This window comes from Sceloporus occidentalis, unplaced genomic scaffold (genome assembly GCF_023333645.1).
Source record: "Sceloporus occidentalis isolate IW3139 unplaced genomic scaffold, rSceOcc1.0.p SCAF_91, whole genome shotgun sequence".
NCBI lineage: Eukaryota > Metazoa > Chordata > Lepidosauria > Squamata > Phrynosomatidae > Sceloporus > Sceloporus occidentalis.
In genome coordinates, this window is record NW_028317071.1 from 166,279 (window position 1) to 176,190 (window position 9,912).

The 9,912-nt window shown below is 36.9% G+C and overlaps 1 pseudogene across 1 annotated transcript; it reads left to right on the forward strand.

Moving 5' to 3' along the window:
• The first annotated feature begins 742 nt into the window (after nt 1-742).
• LOC149284500 (G protein-coupled receptor kinase 3-like) lies at nt 743-9,615 on the forward strand (annotated as a pseudogene). Its single transcript, XR_016277834.1, has 16 exons — nt 743-828; nt 2,110-2,166; nt 2,359-2,445; nt 2,716-2,815; nt 3,523-3,601; nt 3,826-3,954; nt 4,061-4,157; nt 4,662-4,728; nt 5,801-5,901; nt 5,978-6,047; nt 6,185-6,275; nt 7,774-7,936; nt 8,058-8,203; nt 8,277-8,312; nt 9,204-9,317; nt 9,456-9,615. The product of XR_016277834.1 is annotated as a G protein-coupled receptor kinase 3-like (transcript).
• The last annotated feature ends 297 nt before the right edge of the window (nt 9,616-9,912 follow it).

Consider the following 9,912-nt stretch of genomic DNA (forward strand, 5'->3'; position numbering starts at 1 on the left):
AAAAAAATTAGTCACCACTTAAAATGGCTGCCCTGCTACCTCTCTCCTTCTCCTCTCTGTAGCAGGAACTGCTCTGGAGTGGCTCTGGGAGGAGTAATATAAAGCTATTCTGGTAGCTCCACGCCCTAGTGACTCACAGATGTGACTCACTGAATATGTGACTACAAGCACACTCTTCCTAGAGTTTAAAAAAAATTAAACAGTCACCACCTAAAATGGCTGCCCAGCTACTTCTCTCCTCCTCCTCTCTGTAGCAGCAACTGCTCTGGAGTGGCTCTGGGAGGAGTAATATTGAGCTAGTCTGCTATCTCCACCCCCTAGTGACTCACAGATGTGACTCACTGAATATGTGACTACAAGCACACTCTTCCTAGAGTTCAAAAAATTTTTTAACAGTCACCATTTAAATTGCTGCACTGCTACCTCTCTCCTCCTCCTCTCTGTAGCAGGAACTGCTCTGGAGAGGCTCTGGGACGAGTAATATAGAGCTAGTCTGCTTGCTCTGCCCCTAGTGACTCACAGATCTGACTCACTGAAGATGTGACTACAAGCAAACGCTTTCTAGAGTTTAAAAAACATTAAATAATCACCACTTAAAATGACTGCCCAGCTACCTCTCTCCTCCTCCTCCATGTAGCAGTAGAGTGAGGCCTGCCAATTTTATCAGGCTTGGCCTGAACTAAGAAGCAGAACCCTCCCTCCAGTCCATCTGCCTTGCTCTAGGTCTCAGAGGGAGAGAAGAATGCTGGACCTGTTCCTCTTCCCCCCCTCTGACCATTCCATTGTCCTTTTGTCTCGTGGCTTCTTCGATTGTCAGCCTGAGGGCAGGTAACCGTCTAATTAAATGATTTTATGTACAGTGCTGTGTAAATTTACAGCGCTATATAAATAATAATAATAATAATAATAATAATAATAATAATAATAATAATGCCTTGGTCCAGGCCTGAGATGGAGAGAAGAACCACTGGACCTCATCCCCTTTCCCTCCACCATTCCCTTCTCCTTTTGTTTCGTGTCTTTTAGATTGTAAGCCTGAGGGCAGGGAACTGTCTGATTAAAAATAATAATTGTAAGCCTCCCTGAGAGCCATTAGGGCTGAAGGGCAGGATATAAATACCTAAATAAATAAAATAAATAAATAAGATACGTTTTGCCAGTTCTACTTTTTTTATCCCATCGCGTGTCGCCGGCAGAAGTTTAATTTATTATTATTATTATTATTATTATTGTTATTAAATTTTATTTATTAAAGCGTTCTAGGTTTACACAGCACTAACTAAATATTTATATATTCATTTCAATTAAAAATTATTTGTTTATTTGAAACAATTCCTGTAAAATTAATTATTTAATGAAAACAAATATACAATTGTTGAAAATAATTTATTTATTTGTTTGTTTAAATTTATTTTTATTTAAAATTATTTATTTAAAACAGTTTATATATTTATTTAAAACAAAAACATCTAAAATTATTTATTTATTTAAAACTATTTAAAATTAATTATTTACTAAAAATAAATATATAGTTGTTGAAAGAAATGTATTTATTTGTTTGTTTAAAATAAATTTATTTTCATTTAAAATTATTTATTTAAAACAATTTATATATTCATTTAAAATTATTAAACAATTAAAATCAATTGTTTACTGAACATAAATATAATACAATTATTGAAAATAATTTATTGAAGATAATTTATTTCTATAAAATAAATTTATTTTCATTTAAAATTATTTATTTAAAACAGTTTTTATATATTCATTTAAAAATATTTAAAATTATTTATGTATTTAAAATGATTTATTTAAAATTAATTATTTACTCAAATAAAATATATAATTCAAAATTTTTGTTTTAAATTATTTTTATTTAAAATAAATTTATTTTTATGCAAAATTATTTATTCAAAACAGTATATATATATATATTCAACTAAAACACATTTAAAATTATTTTATTTATTTCAAAATGATTTATTTATTTATTTTAAAATAGAAATGGACTCCTGATGCAAAAATCAATAAACAAATTAATTCCATTAAATTGCATTACTTATAAACAGCTTTTAATTAAATTTTCTCTATTTTATTCCATTTTGTTAGCAATAAATTCACCAGATATTGCCAATTGAAAAACATTGAGCTCAGTATTCATGTAGTATACATAAACGAATGTATTTGTTTACCTAGACGCTACGCTTCTATTTTTTTAACCCAGAATCGTATCGGGATTTTTTGCCGCAGCTTCACACTTTGGGTTCACAATTGCAATTAATTTGTGTGTGTGTTTGTGTGTGTGTATATATATATATATATGGTTTTAAATTTCCTTTCCTTCCTTCCGCAACTGACCATGAACGACGTCAGCATCCACCAGATCATCGGACGCGTCGGATTCGGCAAGGTTTACGGCTGCCGCAAAGCGGATACAGGGAAGATGTAAATGTTGATATAATATTATCGCAATATAATAATATAATGCAATGTAATTTAGTAGTATTTATTATAATGTATTAAAATATGATGTGTTATAATATATTAAAATGGAATATAATATAATTTAATATAATGTATTAAAATGTAATATAATATTATTTAATATAATATAACGTATTATAATATAAACCGATAGACTTAGGAATGTCAATTTGTTATTATTTATTAATCAATTAAACTAAATTGATTAATATTATTATTATTATTTCCCAGGTACGCCACGAAATGTCTGGACAAGAAGCAGAACAAGATGTAGCAAGGAGAGACCTTGGCTCTCAACAAACGGATCATGCTTTCGCTTGTTAGCACCGGGGTCTGCATTTCCCTTTCATTAATTAATTAAATAAATACATAATAATTATTATTATAACAATAATTAATTTCATTTTATTGGAATTTTTCAGTGAAAATCATTACTAAAATTTTAAATTTTATTTTTAAAAAAATATTTATATTAATAAAAATAAAATAATAAATATTTATCTTAATGAAAACAAAATAAAATAAATGTTTATGTTAATGAAAACAAAAAAAATCTATTTTAATAAAAATAAATATAAAATAAAATAAAAAATATTTAATAAAATAAAAAATATTTATTTTAATGAAAATAATATTTATTTTAATGAAAATAAAAAATATTTTAATGAAAATAAAATAAAAAATAAAAAAATATTTAATAAAAATAAAATAATATTAATTTTAATGAAAACAAAATATTTTAAAATAAAATCAAAATATTTATTTTAATGAAAATAATCAAATCAAATCAAATAAAAAGTATTTAATAAAATAAAATAATATTTATTTCAATGAAAATAAAATAAAAAATAAAATAATAAAGTAAAATAATATTTATTTTAATTAAGATAAAATAAAATAAAATATTTATTTTATCGAAAATAAAATAAAATAATATTTATTTTAATGAACATATTTTAATGAATTTTTAATTAATTAAAATATTACCTTTTTATTAATTTTTAATTAAAATTTTATTAATTCCCGTTTGCCTGCCAGGACTGTCCTTTCATCGTCTGCATGACTTACGCCTTCCACACTCGGGATAAGCTCTACTTCATTTTGGATCTGATGAACGGTAAGCACCGACCGCGTTGCTCTAGGAACCTCTAGCGCAACTCTATGGTCGACACCTGCCAGATATTAACCATAGAGTTGTTCTGGAGGACCTACAAAGGCCTAGTAGAGTGTCCTCTCTAGAAATCTCCAGCTCCTCCACCGCAACACTATAGTCAGAGATTGACCTGTAGAACCAATGCTCCATCGTCTTAACGCCGTAACTGCATTTCCCTGTCTCCCCAGGTGGCAACCTCCACTACCATCTTTTGCAGCATGGCGTGTTTTCGGAAATGGAGACGCTCTTCTACGCTGCAGAGATCCTCCTCAGCCTGTAGCACATGCACAGCTGTTTCGTCATCTACAGGGACCTCAAGATAAAAACGCCAACGCCACCGCGCCAAGCGATGGCGCTGATTCGGTTTCAGTCACGACGGCAGGTAATTTTAACTCCTCGTTTCTTCTCACCATGTAGATTTCCAGCCCATGAATATCCTCCTGGACAAACACGGACATGTCCGGATCTCCGACCTCGGCCTCGCCTGTGAGTTCTCCAAGAAGAAGCCCCACGCCAGCGTGTGAGTATCCATGTTGCAGCAGTGAAACGTCAGGAATAAACTCTGCTAGAACATGGCCACATAGCCTGAAAAACCCACAAAAAACTATGGATGCCGGCCATGAAAACCTTTGACTTACATTTATTACAATATTGTGTGTGTGTGTGTGTGTATTCATATATAAATATAAATTTATATGTATTGATTATATTTATATTATAAATAAATATTTATTACAGTATTTATATATTTATTATTTATATATATTCATATTCAAATATAAATTTATATGTAGTAATAATATTTTTATCATAAATAAATATTTATTATATAATAGTTTATTATTTATGTATTTATATATTTTATATATATTCAATTTTAAATATAAACATATATAATTATTTATATTTATATTTACATTTTTATTATATAAATTATGTTTATTATATAAATATTTATTATATAATAATATTTATTATTTATTATTATTGTTATTTATTTATTTGTTTGTTTATTGTTTAACAGGCACAGCCCCTTCAGGCAGCACAAAACCAAAGACAAGCACGAAATCAACCGAATGACCCTCACTGTAGTAAGGAATAATTATTAAAAGATAATAATAATAATAATAATAATAATAATAATAATAATAATAAATCTATGTTTATAATAAACAAATAAATTGATTAATAATAAATAAACAAATACCATAAGAGCAATCAATGCGACTTAAATGTTAAAGTGTCAGAGTACGAGACCAGAATCCTGGACAATCAACCAGTCCGCTTGATTGATAAATCAACGGCACTTTATTGATAGCTCCAGAATCAGCAATTCTACATCACTCAGCTTCATAGCTGACTGACCCCTCCCAGCCAAGCCAATGCCTAAATCCCCCCCTTAGCTGAACTACTCCTCCCCTAGCAAAAGACTGCACAAGAAAACTCCTCCTTCTCCTCACTGGTTCCCATCCTCCATTACTCCCCCATGAACTCCTCTTCTCCCATAACTGAAACTGCATTCCTAGCCTTTGAGAGCCAGGCCTTCAAGGACACCAGATAGCACCACCTGGCCCAGCTTAGCACTACATATCTCTATCTCTAAAAGCCTATGCTGAAGCATATCCCATCCCCCGTTATCCACAGTTACAACATATCTGATGGAATACATCAGGAGTCTAACATAAAGCAATGCAGTGCAATACATAAAACCCCATATACATGATAATATATTTTAATAAGAAAATACATTCCAAAATATAACATTAATATTGAATTATTAAATAAATAAATATTAAATCATTTAAATAAATAAATAAAATATAAAAATAAAATATTTAAAATAAATATTGAAATATCAATACGGAATAAATAGGTATTAAACATGTAAATAAATAAAATATTTAAAATAAATATTGAAATATTGAAATATTAAATATTAAAACATTTAAATAATTAAATAAAATATTTAAAATAAATACTAAAATAAATATTATAATAAAATGTTTAAATTAATCAATAAATAAATTCCATCGGTGGACGCAGCGCATCCTGATTCCTGACCAATATTAGATAACAGTTCCGGCGTGGCAAAATGGAGTTGGGCTTGATGGCCCTTCTAGTCCCTCCCAACTCTAGCTCTGTTTTTTCGTTTCCCCTCCGCAGAACGTTGAATTACCGGATTCGTTTTCCCTTGAACTCAAGCCCCTGTTGGAAAGCCTGCTCCAGCGCGACATCGGCAAGTGGCTCGGATGCCAAGGGTGCGGGTACGTCTAGGCCGCCATTTTGCGACTTGGGGAAAAAATCCCTTTACCATATTTATAATGTTTGTTTGTCCTGCAGAGTGCAAGAAGTAAAGGAGCAGCTCCTCTTCTTAAAAGGAATCAACTGGCGGCACGTCTATCTGCAAAAGGTAAGCATTTTGTGCGTTCTTTGCACGTTTTGGTGCAGTTTCCATCATTTTGGTCCCCAGACCTTCTGCCATTTGGATCTGGACAGGATCCGTCACATCCCCATCCTTACCGCAGTTTTAATCCAGATTTATTCCAGTACACGCCTCCGCTGATTCCTCCGCGAAGTGAATGCCACAGACGCGTTTGACATCGGATCCTTCAACAAAGAAGACATGAAAGGCATAAAGGTGTGTGTTGCGTTCCTTGTCGGCCAGTCATGATCCTAAAGAGGCGTCTATTAACCCGGTAGCTCCTTCCTGTCATTACATATTGGCACTTTTGTGCAGTGAGTGTGTTACCCATGCTGCTCCATATAAATTTTGGTATAAATGATAGCCCTTAATGACCCCTAGATGAACTCTAACAGCCTGTCCACCATTGCCAGCAAGGCATGAGGACATGTACATACACCCCTGAGGGGCACCCACATCATCATATCTAGGGAGTCGCATAAAAGGATTATCATATGACCAGGAAGAGCAAATATTTGCCTTGCCTGAGGCTCTTACCCCCTCCCCAGGGTCTGTTGTCCGAGCAGCTTAAGACCACTAAGACCATCAGACAGGGACATCCAGGTGAAAAGCAAGTAATTAAACACCTTTGTTCTCACCATCAAGCACCTTTGCCAGAGGCAAGATTTTGCCTATAAATACTCCCAGATTTGCCTGTTCACTGGATTTCAGGGGGAAGCTCTGTCCCCTTGAACCCTGACCTGGCTCCTGGCTCCTGACTCCTGGCTCCTGGCTCCTGGCTCCTGGCTCCTGGCTCCTGGCTCCTGACTCCTGGCTCCTGGCTCCTGGCTCCTGGCTCCTGGCTCCTGGCCAGTCATTCCATGGCTGAGCCTCATGCCATCCTCATCATATTCCATTTGGATTCCTGGAGGGTCTACATTCTGGTACGTATCACCCGAGTGATGCCTAAAATCCTATTCCATGCTAACCTATGCTTTTCCTGAGCCTTGTATGTGTGTGTGTATGCTAGTGAATCGAATGTGTTTTTCCCCTTATAAATAAATTGGTTATTAATTCTAGAAGTCTGTCTCAGCTCTATTTATTGGGATCCCCTGGTCTACTCCGTATACATATCGGGAGACGATTCTGCAAGGGCCATCGTAGCAGGCCCCCCTCTTGCAATATTTGAGCTAATAACAATAATAATAAAATTCCCCTAAACGGACCCTTGGCTACAAGTGGGACTGCGTAGGAAGTGCCAGGAAACCTCACTTCCTCAGCGTTTTCCGTACTTCTAAAATCCCATAATTTATTACGAAGGAGGGCAAATTATGATTTGATCCTTCTTTATGGGATTACCTCCTTCCTTTGGGTAGAAACCTGGACTTCTTGCACAGTAAGTGGGACTGCACAGGAATTGCGAGGAAACCACACTTCCTCTGCGTTTTCCATACTTCTAACAGCCCATAATCGAATAGCAAGGAGAGCAAATTATGATTTGATCCTTGTTTATGGGATTGATGCCTTATTTGGGTAGAAACATGGACTTCCTGCACAGTAAGTGGGACTGCGCAGGAAGCGCAAGGAAACCACACTTCCTCTTGGTTTTCTGAGCTGCTAACATCCCATAATAGAAATGTGGGGTCCCCAGTTTCATGAAATAGGCTAATTTTGTGTATGTAAACTTTTTTTGTTTGACCCGTTCTCCCACCATTTTGACTCCTTTCGGAAGCAGTTGCTGGACAGCGACCAAGAACTGTACAAGAACTAACCTTTGGTCATTTCGGAGCAGTGGCAACAGGAAGTGGCCACGACTGTCTACGACGCGGTCAACACCGACGCGGACAAGATAGAGGCCAGGAAGGGAGCGAAGAACAAGCAGCTCAGCCACGAGGAAGGTAATGTTTTTTGTGACAGGGACCATGCCGCGCAACCTGTATCCCGATACCGTAGTTCCTGCGCAGAAAATCCAACAGATTACGAATTTCAACGCCGCATTTTTCCCCCATCTGGAGACAGATTACGTGCTCAGGAAGGACTGCATCGTTCACAGGTTCATGCTGAAGCCGGGGAACCCCTTCCTGGCGCAATGGCAGTGGCACGATTTCTACCTCTTCCCGAACTGCCTCGAATGGCGAGGAGAAGGCGAGTCGCGGTTAAGGCATGCTTTTTCACGGTCGCCGTTGTGATACCATCCCTGACCCGGGAAGTCCGTAATGCTCTCCTTTCCCCATTTAGGACGTGTGGCGCACTTACACCAAAAGGCGCAAACGGGTAAGGAGACCCCTCCAAAAAACCAGTAGCCAAGGCTTCTAGAATCTTCTAGCCTGCGCCACGTGCACTTCCTGTCATCGCGTCACCCCTGTAGCATCCATTTTGGACTTTGGTGGATCTCACTTCGGCTTGCTGTATCTTACTTAGGCGTAGTATCTGTGTAGTATCTGTGGAATAAGCTAATAGACATGGACACTATGGAGAGGACAACATGGAGTCCTTGGCAAACATGATGGAGACACCATGGAATACATTGGGCCCTTCTCATTCAACCTGGTGTATCTTATTTACTCATAGTATCTGTGGAGTAAACTGTTAGACATGAATGCTATGGACACCATGGAGAGCACGACACAGAGTCCATGGAGTATATGACGCCCTACTCATTCATCCCAACAAATGAGTAGGGCCCACTGTATCTTACTCACACGTAGTATCTGTGAAGTAAACTGATAGACATAGACACTGTGGACACCATGGAGAGGATGACATGGAGTCCATGGAGTATATGACGCCCTACTCATTAACTTCAATGAACTGAGTAGGGCCCTCTGTACCTTACTCACATGTAGTATCTGTGGAGTAAACTCATAGATGCAGATGCTATGAACATCATGGAGAAGTCCATGGAGAGTCCATGGAGAGTCCATGGAGTATATGATGCCCTACATATTCACCCCAATGAATGAGTAAGACTGTTGTATCTTACTACACATAATATCTTTGGAGTAAACTCATAGATGCAGACACTATGGACACCATGGAGAGGATGACATGGAGTCCATGAAATATACGATGCCCTACTCATTCAACCCAGCGAACGAGTAGGGCCCATTGTAGCTTACTCACACATAGTATCTGTGTAGTAAACCCATACTTTCCCTCCCTCAGCAAAACCTCCTGACAATGGAGCAGATAGTATCCGTTGAGGAGACGCAGGTCAAGGACAGGAAGTGCATCCTACTCAGGATCAAAGGAGGGAAGCAGTTTGTCCTCCAATGCGAGGTAATTAATCAATCGATTGATTATTGACGCTGACCATAGAGTTGTGCTGGAGGACCTAGAGATTCCTAGAGAGGACACTTCCAGTGCAACTCTATGGTCAGCCTCTGCATCACGTTCCTTTCCCTGTGGCGTTTACAGAAGCGCAGCTCCTCCTCCAATGCACGCTGAAGTTCTTGAACAAGCCATGGTCTGCCGCCGCCGTGACGGAACTGTCCAAATCACAACTCGGCCACCACAAGAGCAACGGTGTCTAGGATCGGAAACGGTGATGGGAATTGGTGCCAAAGCAGTTTTGGCGGAACGGCACAAACAACGGTGGCAGTGCCGTTTCTGAAAGAAAGATGGAGGATGGGATTTGTGGACTCGTGACACCACGTTCCATGGCGCAATCCATAACGGCAACTGCCTGGCGTTGGAATGTGCGTTTCCGCACCAAACGAACCGTCCATCCGGTGGCGATTGAGTCTTTTGTTACATTTTATACGTTCGTTGTGTGTGTCTCTCATGTGTTTTTAAATGTTTATATATATATATATATATACACACACACACACACACAGACACACACACACACACAGACATATTATTAACCTTT